The 19,920-nt window shown below is 38.2% G+C and overlaps 1 pseudogene; it reads right to left on the bottom strand.

The window, feature by feature from the left end:
• Positions 1-3,031: 3,031 nt before the first annotated feature.
• Positions 3,032-19,920, bottom strand: part of LOC101103735 (actin-related protein 2/3 complex subunit 2-like) — a 61,492-nt pseudogene continuing 44,603 nt past the window's right edge.

Here is a 19,920-nt window from a genome sequence, read left to right as displayed (position 1 = left end):
AAAGGTAGGGTAACTGGTAATAATCAGTATGTACTGGGTGTGCATTCCTTTAATCTGGTCTCAGGTAGTCTCCTGATGAATTTATGTGGTTTTCAAGGTTACCAAATTGTGATTTTTTCTTCAGAATGAAGACTGCTTCATCAAGCAGTTAACATCTTTCATTTGTTGGGGTTTTAGTTCCCCAGAAAAGCTCAAAAATACTGTTGTGTGTATCCCTTGAGGCAAAATCAGGATCCTGTTCCAAGGCCACACTATTATTTCTTTTCTTTTCTTTCTTTCTTTCTTTTTCTTTCTTTTTTTTTTTTTTTTTTTTTACTTTATTTTACTTTACAATACTGTATTGGCTTTGCCATACATTGACATGAATCCATCATGGGTGTACATGAGTTCCCAAACATGAACACCCCTCCCACCTCCGACCCCATATCATCTCTCTGGATCATCCCCTCACACTATTATTTCTTGACTGGTCTTCCCCTCCCTTTCCTGATTAGCAACTTGTTTGAACTTGCCATTTGGGATTCAGGTAATGTCTTGAAACTTGAAATCTATTTCCAGCAAGCAAGAAACAGCGGACACAAAAAAGCTTCTCTGTGTGAGCCCCACAGTGTCCTGCTTGGTTTCATCACCAAGTAGGTATATTTTTCAGTTATATACACTGAGTAGAAGATGCTCAATAAATATATGTGATTGAATATATATATTTTGAATATATTTTATATTCATTATATATATATTATGAATATGTATTTTTTAATTTATTTTTAAATTTGAACACTGCCTCAGAATTAGGTTCAGATTTTATTGTCTTTATTTGAACCCTTCTATGAATCATGTAATTTTTAGGTACAGTCACATACATTACTCTTTACATCTCCCAGATATACCATGAGAGGGAGGAAGACATTTCCTTACATCTTTCTTTGTACTTCTGGTGGTCTACAAGTAAATTGTTATGAGATTGATTAACAGGAGAAAATCAAATGAAAGTTTAATAATATGTATAAATGGGAGAGATCAAGGGAAATTGATGAACTCACCAAAATAGCTAAAGTTCTCCCATTAAATACCATCTTTAATAAAGACAAAAGAAGATGTTGGGTATGAAGAGAGTCAGTTTTGAGCAGTGACCAGGAAACTCACAATAAAGAAGGGCAAAGTTGTTAAAAGATTCCTCATTCCTTTTTCCATTGATAAAAGGAGTTTTTCTCATCCTTCACTTCCTGGTATGGGCTTCCCTAATAGCTCAATTGGTAAAGAATCTCCCTGCAATGGGGGAGACTTTGGTTCAATTCCTGGATTGGGAAGATATGCTGGAGAAGGGATAGACTACCCACTCCAGTATTCTTGGTCTTCCCTTGTGGCTTAGCTGGTAAAGAATCTGCCTGCAATGGGTAAGACCTGGTATCAATCCCTGGTTGGGAGGATCCCCTGGAGAAGAGAAAGGCTACCCACTCCAATATTCTGACCTGGAGAATTCCATAGACTCTAATATCCATGGGATTGCAAAAAGTTGGAGATGACTGAGCAACTTTCCCTTTCATACCTGGTATAGAGAGAAACACTTCCAACTAGAGATTTCCCTTTCAAATGCAAATATTTCTTACAAAAAGATAACTCCTACTTGGTATTCACAATTTTCCCCACATCTGCTGTAAGAAAATTAATTAGTTTAAAATTATTAAAATGCCAAAGATATATTTGAGGGTGGCAATTTTGCTCCCCTTCAAATGTGAGGAAGTATGTTTTCAAGTTAAGATTAAAAATATGAAGCACAATTATACTATGTGATGACCTCAAGTAACCATAGTCAGGATACAAACACAGGTTATTTAAATCAGTGGTTCATAGTCAAGCCTTCAGTTCATTTAGTTCAGTTCAGTCATTCAGTTGTATTGGATTCTTTGTAACACCATGGACTGCAGCATGCCAGGCTTCCCTGTCCATCACCAACTCCTGAAGCTTATTCACACTCATGTCCATCAAGTTGGTGATGCCATCCAAACATCCCATCCTTTGTCATCCCCTTCTTCTCCTGCCCTCAATCTTTCCCAGCATCAGGGTATTTTCCAATGAGTCAGTTCTTCACATCAGGTGGCCAAAGTATTGGAGTTTCAGCTTCAGTATGATTCTTTCCAATGAATATTCAGGACTGATTTCCTTTAGGATTGATTGGTCCGATCTCCTCTCAGTCCAAGGGACTCTCAAGAGTCTTCTGCAACACCAGTTTAAAAGCATCAGTTCTTTGGCAATCAGTTTTCTTTACAGTCCAACTCTCACAACCGTATATGACTACCAGAGAAACCATAGCTTTGACTATATGGACTAGACTTGGCAAAGTAATGACTCTGCTTTTTAATATGCTGTCTACGTTAGTCACAGATTTTCTTCCAGATTTTCTTTTCTTTTCTTTTCTTTCTTTCTGTGCCTTTTAATTTTGTGGCTGCAGTCAACATCTGCAGTGATTTTGGAGCCCTCCAAAATAAAGTTTCTCACTGTTTCCAATGCTTCCCCATCTACTTGCCATTAAGTGATGGGACCAGATGCCATGATCTTCATTTTTTGAATGTTGAGGTTTTTGTTTTTTGTTTTTTTTAAGATAGAACGATTTTCTTTATTAATGACCCCAGAAGTATTTTTTTAGATATAGGAGTTTTGAACTCAAATACTTAGAGAAAACAAGTTAAGATTGCATTATCCTGCAACTCATTACCAGTAACATATTGCAAAGCAAAACAGCTTGGAAAAGAAGGGGTGGGAAAGGGGAGTGAGGGAGGGAAGATAAAGAAAAGGAATTAAGTTGATCAAGTGGAATTCTTCTTCTTCTTTTTTTTTTTTAATTCTTGGGAACCATGAAGTCCTTGCAAGCACAGCTCGTTGTTGCAGATTATTTTCCAAACATGTACAAAATGGAACCAAAATGGAGAATCCCTTAAGAACCTGAAGAGATGCAACATTAAAAGCTATGATTATCCAGTAGCAAGTGTTCCAGCCTTCAGTTGCCAGCCGCTTCTTCTTCCTGTTCCAAGAGTTAGCAGGATGAGAACATCTTCCCTATGATTGTTTTCATTTCCTTTTTCTTGGCATCTGGGCGTGCACGGTGCAGCACTTTCAGGAAGTTGGATGTTTTTGCCCTCATACGTGTTTGAATATAGGCCTTTGAGCACTTGATGTGGTAGTGCAGGTAGCCTTGAAACGTGTGGATCAGGTTGATGGTGAGGGAACAGCAGGAAGGTAATATAGCCGATTGTCACCCATGGCGGCATCGGTATCTTTCAGCTCTAGGGAAGGTTCCCTGTGGCTGAAGATCTGTGGGGCTGTGTGGCTGGCTCTGCATCCTTCTTTGAACTCCTGCATGAATACCTTTCCAATGACCACATCGTCGTCATCCTTAAACACTGTGCTGAAGACTACTGTGACTGTCTTTTTTTGACTCAACATGCATGGTCTCATCATCCCTATAATGAATAACTGCCCTGTTCTCTCCTTCCTTGCCCTCTTCTTGGAACTGGAGGTATTTCTCAAAGATAGAGGCAAAACAGTTTCGTTTCAACACACCAGCCTGATGCAGGATGGAACATTGGATACAGGCAGATTTTCAAGGTCATATAGCAAAAAGACATTGTATCCTGATTCTGGATTTACCAAGTAACTTCCATACACCCTCTTTAACAACTCATCAGCATCATGTGCCTGAAGTTCCTTGAAGAATTTCAAAGAAATACTGACCATCACTTTTGTTTCATCTCCATTAGGATTTGAAATATGATAGAGGACTCCATCAAAATCTGCAAATGTTATTTCAACAGATTCTGGTTTGTTTCTGGCGGCCACGTTCTTGAACTTGAGCACAAGCGTCTCCTCGATGATGCGGTTGTTTACCTCCAGCAGGATAATGGTGGTTGCTGGCCCCTGAAGCCTGAACCCCCCTGCCAAGCCGCCACCACCGCCACCTCACCGACCATCTGTTTCACTCTCCTCTTTCACTTTCATCAAGAGGTTCTTTAGTTCCTCTTCACTTTCTGCCATAAGGGTGGTGTCATCTGCATATCTGAGGTTGTTTATATTTCTCCCACAATCTTGATTCCAGCTTGTGATTCATCCAGCCTGGCATTTTGCATGATGCACTATGAATATAAGTTAAATAAGCAAGGTAAGAATATACAGCCTTGAAGTACTCCTTTCCCCATTTGGAACGAGTCTGTTGTTCCATGTCCGGTTCTAACTGTTTCTTCTTGACCTGCATACAGATCTCTCAGGAGGCAGGTTAGGTGATCTGATATTCCCATCACTTGAAGAATTTTCCATAGTTTGTTGTGATCTACACAGTAAAAGGCTTTAGTGTAGTCTATAAAGTGGAAATAGATGTTTTTTTTCTGGAATTTTGCTTTTTCGATGATCCAACAGATGTTGGGAATTTGATCTCTGGTTCCTCTGCCTTTACTAAATCCAACTTAAACATCTGAAATTTCATGGTTCACATACTGTTGAAGCTTTACTTGGAGAATTTTGAGCATTACTTTGCTAATGTTTGAGATGAGTGCTATTTTGTGGTAGTTTGAACATTATCTGACATTGACTTTCTTTGGGATTGGAATGAAAAGTGAACTTTTCCAGTCCTGTGGCCACTGCTGAGTTCTCCAATTTGCTGCCATACTGTGTGCAGCACTTCAACATTATCATGTTTTAGAATTTGAAATAGCTCAACTGGAATTCTATCACTTCCACTATATTTGTTTATAGAGATGTTTCTTATTTTAAAATAATTAAAATGACAGAGATATACTTGAGGGTGGCAAATTTGTTCCCTTTCAAATATGAGGAATTATGGTTTTCAATTTAAGATTAAAAATACGAAGCACAGCTATACTATGTCATTACCTCAATCAAACCTTAACATGTTTTAAAGAAAGATAACTAGAACAAGGAAAGATCATTATTTTACTTATTTCTATTGTGGAATTGGGGAAAAACAAAGATGAAAAACATAACATAAAAGCTGAGAATTTTGTACTATTTGACAGACTTTCTCTGGACTTAAGCTCAGAAGACAGCCTCTCCTTTAGCTTTGAGGAACTGTGATATGAAAAGGGCCAAGATATACAGAAATTTTTGCAACATGGGCCAGGTAGTCTACACATCAAGTTATTACTGTTAATGTTACAGAACTGGTTCTTGTGTGTCACACAGTGAGACCAAACAAACCAAAACAAAGTTTGGAGTGGAAAGAAATTTGTTGTTGGGCCAAGCAAGGAGAACAGATGCTCTTTCTCAAAGTTTCCAAACTCCCAGATGGTTTTCAGGGAGCAGTTTTGAAAAGTAAAATTTGAGATGAGGGCTGCAGACTGTAGGACTTCTGATTAGTTGGTGGTGTGATAACAGGTTAATGCTCCAGGAATCTTGTGCTCAGCCTGAAGGTACCATCTTTTACCCAGACAGGGGCCTTAATTCCTAAAGAAGAATTTGATGATATTGTTATGTACATTTCTCGAGGAGTAACTAAGATCCTGCCCCAAGGCTGCAGTATTGTTTCTTGACTACTCCTCCCTTGTTTCTACATATCCTCCTTTCCCTTATTAGTAGCTGTTTGAATTTGTCCTTTGTAACTGGGGTCTTCCCTGATGGCTCAGATGGTAAAGCATCTGCCTGCAATGTGGGAGACCTGGGTTTGATCCCTGGGTCAGGAAGATCCCCTGGAGAAGGAAATGGCAACCCCCTCCAGTACTGTTGCCTGGAAAATTCCGTGGATGGAGGAGCCTGGTGGGCTACAGTCTATGGGGTTGCAAAGAGTTGGCCATGACTGAGCGACTTCACTTCACTTTGTAACTAGGGAAAAGTTTGTGTCGTGGTCTGGGTGCAGGTTGGAAAAGAATTTTCAGATGTGAAACAGAATGAGAGGAAAATATAGTTTATTACAATGGGAGATGCTGTTAGAACGGGAGGTCAGCTCAAGGGAGAACCAGTGCTGAACAAGGATCCTTAGTCCACTTTTATAGTTAGCGTACAAGGAATGGGATTGGGGATCTTGCAGGTCATTTTCTGATTGGATGAGGCATGTATACTGGGTGGGGGAAGAGTAGGGCAAATACCTTCTCCATGTAGGGTAGGAGGGGAGACAGGTTCTATTGCTCAGGAGGACCTAAAATCCATTAATTGTTACAATGTGAGGGCAGGAAAGATGATAAGGGTCTGATTTTTCCATTCCTGCATTCCAAAACCCTCCTTGGTTTTATCTACTTCTTTGTCCTTGGGTCATCTTGGAGGCTGAATGAAGCCTATTTCCCACAAACAAGAAAATGGGAGACACAGAAAGGCTTTTGTTTCCAAGAAGGCCCCCACAAGAAACTGCCCCCCCCCATCTCTTGCTCAGTTTGATTAATTAAAGAAAAACACACACCTCAATTTATGGAATTTTGTGCTTCTGTATCTAATACAGGAAAATGCAAGGGTCTGGGTTCCTTTATTGCAGAAATCAGTAATTGAGAAACCTAGCATCTCACTCAGAGTTGGAGAATTCAGGTTTCTTTACACTGGCTGGCCCAGAGAAGTTAGCACTCCAAGCTCTAAGCCTTGAACAAAGGGGCCCAAAGTTTTTATAGGCAGTGCATGACATCAGATTATAGTGGGCAATGCTGATTGTTAATAGGCTAGTTTAAACTAGGGATTTGCTGTGAACATGGGAACAGTGGTTAGGACATGGCAGGGGAATGCCTGACCTATACATAGACAAGCATGGTTAACCAGGATTACAGGGGTTCAGTTCCGTTCAGTCTCTTAGTCATGTCTCACTCTTTGTGACCCCATGAATCACAGCATGCCAGGCCTCCCTATCCATCACCAACTCCCGGAGTACATCCAAACTCATGTGCATCGAGTCAGTGATGCCATCCAGCCATCTCACTCTCTGTTATCCCCTTCTCCTCCTGCCCCCAATCCCTCCCAGCATCAGGGTCTTTTCCAATGAGTCAACTATTCACATGAGGTGGCCAGAGTATTGGAGTTTCAGCTTCAGCATCAGTCCTTCCAATGAACACCCAGGACTGATCTTCTTTAGAATGGACTGGTTGGATCTCCTTGCAGTCCAAGGGACTCACAAGAGTCTTCTCCAACACCACAATTCATAAGGATCAATTCTTCGGTGCTCAGCTTTCTACACAGTTCAACTCTCACAGCCATACATGACCACTGGAAAAACAATAGCCTTGACTAGATGGACCTTTGTTGGCAAAGTAATATTTCTGCTTTTCAATATGCTATCTAGGTTAGTCATAACTTTTCTTCCAAGGAGTAAGTGTCTTTTAATTTCATGGCTGCAATCACCATTTGCAGTGATTTTGGAGCCCCCCAAAATAAAGTCTGACAGTATTTCCACTGTTTCCCCATCTATTTCCCATGAAGTGATGGAACCATATGCCATGATCTTCATTGTCTGAATGTTGAGCTTTAAGCCAACTTTTTCACTCTCCTCTTTCACTTTCATCAAGAGGCTTCTTAGCTCCTCTTCACTTTCTGCCATAAGGGTGGTGTCATCTGCATATCTGAGGTTATTGATATTTCTCCCGGCAATCTTGATTCCAGCTTGTGCTTCTTCCAGCCCAGCGTTTCTCATGATGTACTCTGCATATAAGTTAAATAAGCAGGGTGACAATATACAACCTTGATGTACTCCTTTTCCTATTTGGAACCAGTCTGTTGTTCCATGTCCTGTTTTAACTGTTGCTTACTGTCCTGCATATAGGTTCCTCAAGAGGCAGGTCAGGTGGTCTGGTATTCCCATCTCTTTCAGAATTTTCCACAATTTCTTGTGATCCACACAGTCAAAGGCTTTGGTATACAGGAGTTGGGCAATTGCAAAAGCAGAGCAAGTGTAAGTGAGTTAAGGTTAAGTTCCTAGCGTTGTTGTAAGTCTCCATTTTCCCAAGACTATGTGACTTATGTGATTTTGCAAGGAGCAAGCTGAGTTACAGAAGAAGCATGAAGCTATTGTAAGTTTTAACTCTTCTTCTTCACCTTGAAATCATTCTGATGATATGCCTCTCAATTATCTAGTCAATATTCAGTTTTTTTCTCCATCCTGCACCCCACCAGGGTGCACAGTCTGGGAGGCTATGTGGCTGAAGTCATGATGGCCACAACATCCTTTGCTTGTTGATATGGCAGGAGTCGTATTTCCTCCACAGGATTAAGGAAATAAATATTTCATGATGCCAAAACTCAGCTTCTGTGTACACTGGTGCCAAGTTGAATCTCTAATACAGAGCTTTGGTTGAAGTAGAAAAGGATAGCATTATTGCTTTGTCATGCAAAGGACACAATGGGTCCTGTATTGAAAAACTGAGTCCCAACCCAGGAGGATTTGATGAGGAGTTTTATAGCAATGGTTCAAGGGCAGGGTTACTGATAATACGAGGGCAAATACAGGGTCTCATGTGGCCAGTTTCCTAAATTTGATGAGCTTTTCTGATTTCTATAATATTGCTTCTGGTGATTTTTTGGCTGCTTCTCCCTTGATTAGCAACTGTTTGGAATCCAGGGAAGGTCACAGAGGCTAGAGTGTGACCTACAGGAAACCGGGAACAAAGAAAGGCTTCCAGGCCCAGCAGATCCACAGAGTCCTACTCAGATTAAGTAGTAAAACTAAGTTAGCAAAAGATAAAATCTTGATGGGGTTAGATTTTGAACTGGAGAGAAATTATAACTATGTGTATTTGAACTGCATGCCATGTAAGAACTCCAACAGTTTAGTACTCTGATAAATTCCAAGTTTCAAATTATGATGTTGTCATTGCCTAAGTGTTTAAATAAAACACTAGAGAATGTGGCTGTGTCAAATAATCTCATATATAATCCCAACTACCTAAACTTTCAGTCAAAATAAAATGAGTACCATGAGCATTTCCAACTCTATTAGGGCCTCACCTTTATTGCAATGAGGTTGCTTGGATGCAATGCTTTACATCCAATATAGGAAAATGTCACAGATTTCAGTGAATAAATCTGTATAGATGCATGATGGAAATCCTAATATTGGAGGCAAATAGAGTAAAGGGATTCAGAGGCACCATAAAAAGTATGCATGCATGCTAATTCACATCAGTCATGTCTGACTCTTTGGAGCACCAGGCTCCTCTGTCCATGGGATTCTGCAGGAAAGAATGCTGGAGTGGGTTGCCATTTCTTATATTCCAGGGGATCTTCTCTACCCAGGGATCAAGCCCACATCTCTTAAATCTCCTGGATTGGCAAATGGGTTCTTTTCTACTAGCACCACTTGGGAAACCCCTAAAAGTTAAGAGGTAGTAAGTTAGTGATGGACAGGGAGGCCTGGCATGCTGCGATTCATAGGGTTGCAAAGAGTCAGACACGACTGAACGACTGAACTGAACTGAATGAATATCAAGGTATTCTGTTATTGTTCTCATTCAGAACACCATGTAAAATCTTGCCTTAAATGTTTCTCTATTTCAGGATCTGAAATCCACTTTAGAAAATGTTTTAAATTATATATCTAGGAACTGGCTAACAATTAACTTGTTGATGTTATAGATTCAGAGTTTCCGACAGATAAAAGAATCTACATATATGGTAACTGACCTGGACAGTCCCATCCTGCAACTCTGCTCCTGTAGTCACATCATATGCAGAATTTCTTGTAATTTTTTTCAAGTTTAACAAAGTACTTTCATTTATAATAATAGTAGAGTTTTATGAATTTCCACTTTATGCTTCCAACTTCTGCCATAGTCTTACTAATAACGTGAAACATTTGTACACCAAACAAATTTCTCAATTTTACAACCAGTCAAAATAAAGATAAAAACTATCAGTTCCAAATTTTCTAACTCTTTCTAGACATAAAGACATGTCTTTCAAGAATGATGTGAATGTACACCCGTGGTGGATTCATGTTGATGTATGGCAAAACCAATACAACATTGTAAAGTAATTACAATTACTCCAATTAAAATAAATAAATTTATATTTTAAAAAGGTAAAGAAAAAAAAGAATGATGTGAAAGATTCTTACTTTTACAAAGTGATTTCTACTCAGAGGTGAGCCTCTTAGTACACAGCTAAGTGCTTCTATTCTTTAGGTCAGTAGGAGAAGTATTTTATGCTGTGGCCACTGGAGGAAATATGCTATACTAACCAGCACATGCATAGACCCTGACTTAGCATTTGAATTACAGGAAGCACCAAGCCTACAGCTGAGAGAGTCAGAGAAAGCATGAGAAATTATAGTCCAGGTGTACATGGAACACCTGGGAAGTGTGGCTTCAGTAGTCCTGTCTTTGAACCTCTAAGAATCTAAATTTTTTAGGTATTATAACCGAAGTAAGTACCTAAATACTATTGCTTCAGGGGTTTTGTCTTTTACTCAATGATATAAGATTACTCATTTACTTTTACTGATTATAAAGTTCTTAAAAAAGATTACAATAAATCTATCAGACAGTAAGGTGCTAAAATTACAAATGTGAACATTTGTAATGCAAAATAACACGTGCGTTTGTTTCTAAAAATGTTGAGGATAAATGAATAACTTTCTCCAAATGTATGCTGAAATTGATCATCCACCATGGACATCAAGTTACATCACTGATCACAAGCCCACAAGAAACAAAAATCTCAAATAGACAATATTAATATCTAATTCCTATTAAGCATTACTTTAAAATGATTGTACTTAAAGGATTTAGTATAGGGATTTGCATATAGGGAAAGCATGACTTTTCATTGGGATCAAATTACTATTGTAAATCAACTCTATTTATTTTGATTAAAAGGTTTTCTTTTAATCAATTTACAGAATTAGAAGTGATGGCTGCTAGGTGTTAGCTTCATGAGCAGCAGAGTACTTCTGCAAATAGTTGTATTTGTCAGGCTTATATTCATATCACCACATAGTTAAATAGAAAATTAGAGATTTCTAATTTTGGCTATATTTTATATTTTGAAATTCAGTGTGGTTAATATAATCTTCAGATATTACTGTAATAGTATACTTTAAAAAAATTGAAGAGAAAACTATCTTTATAGTGACTGCATGAATACATGCTTTAATAAGGCATACTGTAATAGTAAATGCAATGATACTCTTGAATTAAGAAACCTCCAGAGCAGAAATGTACAAGCAATTGATAAATAATCAGACAACATAACCTTTTTTGCATCACAACAACCTCAGATTGTAGAAAAGTATGGAAACTTCTCGAATTCATTTAAATGTCATATAGGGAAATGATCCCCTTTGGACCTATATATGTTCCCTTCGGAACTTAATTCTTCTAATTGACTGGGTGCACGTGGGGTGCTCTCACTTCAGTCGTGTCCAACTCTTTGCGATGCTGTGGACTCTAGCCTGCCAAGCTCCTCAGTCCATTGAACTTACCCAGCAAGAATACTGAAGTGAATTGCCATGTCCTCCTCCAGGGGATCTTCCTGACCGAGGAATCAAACTTGTGTCTCCTACTGCAGGTGGATTCTTCACTGCTGAGCCACTAGGGAAGCCAATGAACCAGGTACTTTATATTTAAAATATTAGACTTAACCATTGATATTATAAGCCCTGAATTCATTTACTTTTGAGTAATGAGATGTTAGAAGTAGTTGATTATAAGGATGCCAGTTTTATTCTCATCTAATTGCAGTTCCATAGACTTTTAGCCATGACTCTTGAGTCCTTGGGCTTCCCTTGTGGCTCAGCTAGTAAAGAATCTGCCTGCAATGCGGGAGATCTGGGTTCGATTCCTGTGTTGGGAAAATCCCCTGGAGAAGAGAAAGGCTACCCACTCCAGTATTTTAGCCTGGAGAATTCCATGGACTGTATAGCCCATGGGATTGCAAAGACCTGGGCATGACTGAAGGACTTTCCCTTCACTCACTTCTGTCCTCATGGGCTCCAATACTATCATTAAGGATGAGAATTTAAGATTTTATTATTAAAAATCTCAGAAAGAATTTATTCATCTTTTTTTCTTAGAAGCCCCTCGTGTATTTATAATTTAAATATTCTCCTTTACCCTCAGTGACATAACACAGACCATTGCTTTTTCCATACTATGGTCCTCTCATACAAAGATAGCTTTATGCCTAATCATATAAGCAATTTTCCACATCTTGACTGGTAAACTAGATTTCCTCAGCTAACTCATCAATGAGATTTTCTAATATCCCCTGCTCACTAACCAGAATGCTTCAGCATATGCACACTGCCCTGAAGAGCCTCAAGGACCAACAGTTATACTTATCTGAGGGTGATCTAGCTACAACATTTGGAGACTGCTGATCCATAACATTTCTTGTATGCTCATTTGGAACAATTCTGGTCAATAAAGACTAAGCTGAAATCATTAATATATGGATCAGTCCCCACCCCCCGCCCCAGAAGCCCTAGAATTGAAAAATCCAACATGACTAAACGAAAGCCCCAATCTTCATTTGCTGGAGTCCCCATGACCAATGGCAAAACAGTCCTGGATATTCCCCTGATACAGCAAGGAACTCTCACCATTGGACAGTACATGATGAACATGAAAATATACCTGAAACAGAGGCTTTCTCTTTCATTCATCCACTTAGTCATCCAGAAAACAAGGTTTATAAAGCATCTAAAATTGTCATTTACTGTGTTAGAACTAAAGATATTATATTGAATTAGACAGAATGGTTCCTATCATTCTTATTTACAATTGTTGTTGTTCGATTGCTCAGTTGTGTCTGACTCTTTGCAATCCCATGGACTACAGCACACCAGGCTTTCAGGTCCTTCACCATCCCCCAGAGCTTGTTCAAACTCATGTCCATTGAGTCAGTGATACCATCCAACCATCTCATCTTCTGCCGTCCCCTTCTCTTCTGCTTTCAGTCTTTCCCAGCATCAGGATCTTTTCTAATCAGTTGTCTCTTCTCATTAGGTGGCCAAAATATTGGAGCTTCAGCTTCAACATCAGTCCTTTCAATGTTTAGTAAGAGTTTCCTTTAGGATGGACTGGTTTGATGTCTGTGGAGTCCAAGGGACTCTCAAGAGTATTATCCAACTCTAAAGCTCAAAAGCATCAATTCTTCAGCACTCAGCCTTCTTTATAGTCCAATGCTTACATCTATACATGACGACTGGCAAAACCATAGCTTTGACTAGACACTCCTTGGTCAAAAAAAAGTGATGTCTCTGCTTTTTAATATACTATCTAGGTTTGTCATAGCTTTTCTTCCAAGGAACAAGTATCTTTTAATTTCATGGCTACAGTCACCATCTGCAGTGATTTTGGAGCTCAAGAATGAGAAGTCTGTCACTGTTTCCATTGTTTCCCCATCTACTTGCTATGAAGTGATGAGACTAGATGCCATGATTTTAGACTTTTGAATGTTGAATTTTAAGCCAGCTTTTTCACTCTCCTCTCTCACCTTAATCAAGAGGTTCTTTAGTTCCTCTTCATTGTCTGCCATAGAGTGAGGTCATCTGCATTTCTGAGGTAATTGATATTTCTCCAGAAAAAGTTGATTCCAGCTTGTGCTTCATCCAGCCCAGCATTTCTCATGATGTACTCTGCATATAAGTTAAATAACCAGGATGACAATATACAGCCTTGACGTGCTCCTGTCCCAATTTGGAATCTGTCTGTTGTTTCATGTCTGGTTCTAACTGTTGCTCCTTGACTTCCATACAGATTTCTCAGGAGGCAGGTAAGTGGTCTGGTATTACCATCTCTTTAAGAACTGTCCACAGTTTGTTGTGATCCACACAGTCTAAGGCTTTAGCATAGTCAATGAAGCAGACGTAGTTGTTTTTCCAGAATTTTCTTGATGTTTCTATGATCCACTGGATTTTGGCAATTTGTCTCTGGTTCCTGTGCACTTTCTAAATCCAGCTTGAATATCCGGGGGTTCTGGGTTCACATATTTTTAAAGCCTAGCTTGGAGAATTTTGAGCATTACTTTGCTAGCATGTGAGATCAGTGCAATTTTGTGGTACTTTTAATATTCTTTGTTATTTCCCTTCTTTGGAACTGGAATGAAAACTGACATTTTCCAATCTTGTGGACCCTGCTGAGTTTTCCAAATTTGCTGACATATTCAGTGTAGTACTTTAACACCATCATCTTTTAGGATTTGAAATAGCTCAGCTGGAATTCCATCACCTGCAGTAGCTTTGTTCGTAGTGATGCTTCCTAAGGCCCACTTGACTTCGCACTTCAAGATGTCTGGCTCTAGGTGAGTGATCACACCTTTGTGGTTATCTGGGTCATTAAGATCTTTTTTTGGTATATTTCTCCTGTATATTCTTGCCACCTCTTCTTAATATCTTATGCTTCTGTTAGGTAGAAACCATTTCTATTCTTTATTTTGTCCATCTTTGCATGAAATGTTTCCTAGGTATCTCTAATTTTCTTAAAGAGATCTCTAGTCTTTCCCACTCTATTGTTTTCCTCTATTTCTTTTCATTGTTCACTTCAGAATGTTTTCTTATCTCTCCTTGCTAGTCTTTGAAACTCTGCTTTCAAATTGATGTATCTTTCCTTTTCTCCTTTGCGTTTCACTTATCTTCTTTTCTCAGCTGTTTGTAAGGCGCCCTGAGACAGCCATTTTGCCTTTTCGCATTTCTTTTTCTTGGGGATGGTTTTGATCATCGCCTCCTGTACAATGTCATGAACCTCTATCTGCAGTTCTTCAGGCATTCTATTTATCATTTCTAATCCCTTGAAGTTTTTTGTCACTTCCCCTGTATACTCATAAGATATTTGATTTAGGTCATACCTGAATGCTCTAACAATTTTCCCTACTTTCTTCAATTTAAGTCTGAATTTTGTAATAGGGAGTTTGTGATCTGAGCCACAGTCAGCTCCTGGTCTTGTTTTTGCTGACCATATAGAACTTTTCCATCTTTGGCTGCAAATAATATAATCAGTTCAATTTCTGTATTGACCATCAGGTGATATCCATGTATATAGTCATCTCTTGTGTTGATGTAATAGGGTGTTTGCTATGACCAGTGAGCTTTCTTGTCAAAACTCTTTTAGCCTTTTTCTTGCTTCATTTTGTACTTCAAGGTCAAGCTTGCCTGTTACTCCAGGTATCTCTTGACTTCTTAATTTTCATTCCAGTCCCCTATGATGAAAATTACTCTTTTTTTTTTTTTTGGAGTTAGTACTAGAAGGTCTTGTAGGTCTTCATAAATCTGTTCAGTTTCTTCAGCATTGTGATGGGGCATAGACTTGGGTTACTGTGATATTGAATGATTTGCCTTGGAAATGAACGGAGATAATTCTGTCATTTTTGTGATTGCATCCAAGTACGGCATTTCAGACTCTTGTTAACTAAGCGGGCTACTTCATTTCTTCTAAGAGATTCTTGCACAGTTCAGTTCAGTTCAGTTGCTCAGTTGTGTCCTACTCTTTGCGACCCCATGAATCGCAGCACGCCAGGCCACCCTGTCCATCACCATCTCCCGGAGTTCACTCAAATTCACGTCCATCGAGTCCGTGATGCCATACAGCCATCTCATCCTCAGTCGCCCCTTTCTCCTCCTGCCCCCAATCTGCCCCAGCATCAGAGTCTTTTCCAATGAGTCAACTCTTTGCATGAGGTGGCCAAAGTACTGTAGCTTCAGCTTTAGCATCATTCCCTCCAAAGAAATCCCAGGATTGATCTCCTTCAGAATGTACTGGCTGGATCTCCTTGCAGTCCAAAGGACTCTCAAGAGTCTTCTCCAACACCACAGTTCAAAACCATCAATTCATCGGCGCTCAACCTTCTTCACAGTCCAACTCTCACATCCATACATGACCACAGGAAAAACCATAGTCTTGACTAGATGGACCTTAGTCAGCAAAGTAATGTCTCTGCTTTTGAATATTCTATCTATTATGTAATAGTCCTCTAAATTAAATTCACCCAGTCCAGTCCATTTTAGTTCAGTGATTCCTAAATTCCTATCACATAAAAGCCCAGAGAGTGATAACAGAAAATATTAAAATCTAGTATTGCATTTGTTTGTAGGAAGGCAGTAACCTTAACACTAAGTGATGGTAAAGATAATGTGATAGTTAAGCAGGGAAGTGATGTGAAGTTGTTCACATTTAAAATATTCCTTATTGTTAGTTAGGAAGTTAGACATGAGTGTTGGCCTAGCTGAAAAAGATACAAGCTGATCCCAGGAGAGCTCACAGATACAGAAATAACCACACAGATTTTTCCAACTCCTGCACTTGCATCCTAGGCACACAGTGGATACAAATAAACAACTACAGCTGGTGTTTCTCCAAGTAACCTTAAGCACCAAGGAGCCCACTAATGGTTCATAAATATTCTACATATATATGCATCTTATTGTAACAGACTGAATTATGGGAAGACATAAACAACAGAGTCTGCTGTTATTTAACTTGCATTTGTCAATCTGCCTTTAGCATATGCTCATTTATATTCCCTTTCTTTGGTTGGTGGTGGGTACAAGATCTGTATTGCACAGGGCAAAACCAAAAGGAGGAGATGGGAACTATAAACAGGGGAAGCCAAGAAGAAAGAGGAGGAACTCCTCTGGGGTCAGCCTATTCCGATGTCTTGGGAGTGTTTATCTAATAAAAGATTTGTCTGCTAGATTTGAACTGGCCTGTAACTTGTCTGTTGTCTTAAACCCTTAGTCCAACATTCCAAATTTCTATTGTGATAAGATAAGAAACAAGGAAGAAAAATTAACCAACCTGGCATTTCTACATGGAAAGTTAGCTAAGGAAGAGCACAGATAGGGGAGCATAATGGAGACTTAACAGCATGAGTCAGTAAAGGGGAACATCCCATCTACCTGATGATGTAAAAGAGATCTAATCTCTCCACTTAAAACAAAACTGAGAATTAATATTCCATTTTGAGACATGATGAGTGATAATTTATGTATTTATATATCAGGTAATACACAATTAAAATAATCAAAATTGAAATTGAAAAAATATAATTTCCACATTTTTACTTATTTATATAAAGAGATCTTTGTCACAAAATGAATGTTAGAAATACAGGCAGTGGTATTTTTTTCTATTTCAAAAGCTTTGTAATTCAAGCATATCTGATTTATATTGATTTTAAATTTAGCACTGAGAGAAAACACTTACATGCTCTATAACATTGTTAAACATCACAAATAAAATTAGAAGATGAATTATTATTGGTTTTAAGTTGCAAGTTAGATGACTCATCGGTAAGAAAAATAACTCCATGATGATTGACTAGTTTATAATTTGAATTGTAAGATAGGCATTATGATGTGTTTCCTGTCACAAAATTTGTGGTCTAGCATTAGATTATGCATTTTTCTCTGAGCTCAGTTAGGCAACAAAGTATTGAGTCACTTAGTGAATAAAATTCAGGAAGCTGCTGTTGGCATTTTTTCAAATTCTACTCGTTGTGTATTACGCTGTATCTCTCACTACAGAACTTTATGTTTCATGACCTGCTTATTACAAACCATGTAGCACCAAAGTTTCCCCACTGTTATGTCCAAACACTGATTTGAATTGTATTTTACAAGTCCTCTTTCCTTCTAGAATAAAAGGTTGATAATAGACAGGGGAGGTAGTCAGAGAGCTTTAATTAAAGTAGTGGTTCTACCAAGTCCTAACTCTCTTAAGTCTTGTCATCATGAGAATGTCTAGTGTTTATTTAATGTAGATTTTTAAAAAAGATATTGTTTTATCAGAAAATTGAGTATATATCTACCCAATGGTCTTATAGACAAATGGCTTCCTTCATAATCACCAATATTTATGCACTGCATACGATCAGATGGGAAATCTCCAAAATATTGAACTTGTCCCATAACCTCTAACATTCTTAATTTTGATAGAGATAATAGCTCTTTGCACACATACAATATCAATGTATGTTATTTGTAGGTTGTATATTGAATAAGATATATTTGCTTATTGCTGTTTTCCTCACTATAAGCTTCATGAAAGTAGTAATGATTTTTTCTTTTTTAACAAATCACTAAAACCCTAGATCTATAAGCATTATTTACACTCAGCACAAAATGGACATCCCTAAATTGGGCTAGATGCTTAAGGAAAGTATTTTCGAGAACTTAGAGCAAAATAATACATTAAAAAAATACATTTTAGCATACCATAGAATCACATAGTCTACAAAAAATTATTTAGTGGAAGTTCTGTTTCTTAAATCTGAAAATAGAATAAATGCAGAAAAAAATGTTCTACTACATATACAAAGGTAAAAATATATAAAACTAATGTTTTCAATTTGAACCATTGTAGGCCTGGAACTGTGGGCAGAAAAGAGAAAAATAAAGCATTGATGAATGCAAGAAAAACTTTTAAAAATAAAAATAATACGTTAACAGAACATTAAAAAGTCTCCATCCGTATTTCTAGGATAAAATTTTGTATAGATTTTCGGTGAATAAAAATGAAAAATGCATCCCAGTGTAAGGTATACATGCTTAGGTTAAAATATTACACGTGGTATATATTCTACTACTGAAATAAGACTTCATCTTTTTTATATGTAAATGATCTGCTTAAGGAATATCCTCAGTTATTGTTCCAATAGATATTTAAGCCTAATGGAAGTGTTCCACCAATTCTTATACTTGGAATAAGTAATAGTACCTACTGTCAGCCAAGTCAACAATATTCCAGACCTTAATGAAAAATGACTTTTAACCACAGACACACTCTAAAGTGCTGATGGCAGCATAACATTAGAAACGAGGGCTTTGAGAAACCCAATAGTGCAAAGAGCAGTGAGATGATGCAAAGCAACCTAACTAATCATATCAACAAGAAATGGAGGAAAATTATGCGAGGTTAGACAAGCCTTGAGTTGATACCCTTTGGTCAGATGCATCCCTCACTGTAATGGTTAAGTGAGGATGGAAAGACCATAGGGAAATATGGTAGACTGAACAATGGTCTCCCATTTCCTATCCTAATCTTTGGTACCTGTGAAATCGTTACTTTAAATGACTTTGCATATATCCTCAAACTAAGAATTTTGAGATTGGGAGATTATTGTTATGAGTTATCTGGCTTGACCCAATGTAATCAACTATGTCCTTATAAGACAAAGTTGGGAAGGTCCAATAATAATAATAATAATAAAATCCTAGGCTTTTTCTAGTTGCAGCAAAGGGTGGCTACTCTTCATTGCACTTCATGGGCTTCTCATTGGAGTGATTTCTCTTGTTGTGGAGCACAAGCTCTAGGTAGGCAGGCTCAGTAGGGGTGGCACACAAGCTTTGTTCTCCCAAGGCATGGGGAATCTTTCTGTCTAAGGATCAAACCTGTGTTGCCAGCTTTGGCAGGCAGATTCATATCCACTCTACCACCAGGGAAGTCTTGAAAATTTTGACCTGAAAATTATGCAGAATAATTGCAAGGAAACCAACTTTAAATGAGTTAATAACTGAAAATGGCAGTTATTATGGGAAATATTCCAAGTATTCAGAAACTAAAGCATAAATAATATCTATCATAAATATACATTGCATTCCCTTCTGCCTTGCCCACACAAATAGACAACTGACAAATAATGATGAACCACTGGACATATATCTGGAGAAATCCGACATCTGAAAACATACATGCACCCCAATGTTCATTGCAGCTCAATTCACAGTAACCAAGATATGGAAAGAACCTAAAGAAGATTCTGTACACATACACAATGAAATGTTATTTTGTTTACATTTCATAAAAAATGAAATAGTAATTGCAGCAGTTGGACTATAAAGAAAGCTGGGTATCAAATAATTGATGCTTTTAAACTGTGTTGTTGGAGAAGACTCTTGAGAGTCCCTTGGACTGCAAGGAGATCCAACCAGTCCATCCTAAAGAAGATCAGTCCTGGGTGTTCATTGGAAGGACTGATGTTGAAGCTGAAACTCCAATCCTTTGGCCACCTGAT

The sequence above is a fragment of the Ovis aries genome, chromosome 9, assembly GCF_016772045.2.
Source record: "Ovis aries strain OAR_USU_Benz2616 breed Rambouillet chromosome 9, ARS-UI_Ramb_v3.0, whole genome shotgun sequence".
Taxonomy (NCBI): Eukaryota; Metazoa; Chordata; class Mammalia; order Artiodactyla; family Bovidae; genus Ovis; species Ovis aries.
Note: the sequence above shows the minus strand (reverse complement) of the source record. Positions and strands in the feature narration are given on the sequence as shown.